The sequence below is a fragment of the Eimeria mitis genome, genomic scaffold (genome assembly GCF_000499745.2).
Source record: "Eimeria mitis Houghton genomic scaffold, Emh_scaff1584, whole genome shotgun sequence".
In the NCBI taxonomy this organism is placed as follows: domain Eukaryota; phylum Apicomplexa; class Conoidasida; order Eucoccidiorida; family Eimeriidae; genus Eimeria; species Eimeria mitis.
The window spans coordinates 686-888 of NW_013569855.1; positions in this window are offsets into that span (position 1 = coordinate 686).

Consider the following 203-nt stretch of genomic DNA (forward strand, 5'->3'; position numbering starts at 1 on the left):
GCTTACCAAGCCCAGCCAGTGCAGCAGCAGCAGCACAACTGCAGCAGCAGCAGCAGCAGCAGCAGAAGCAGCAGCACACACACACGAGCACATTCGTGTAGACTCAGCAGCATCAGCAGCAGCAGCAGCAGCTGCTGCTGCTGCAGCCGTTCAATCCCTGGCTTCTTCTGTTGCTGTTGTTATTACAGCAGCAGCTGCAGCAG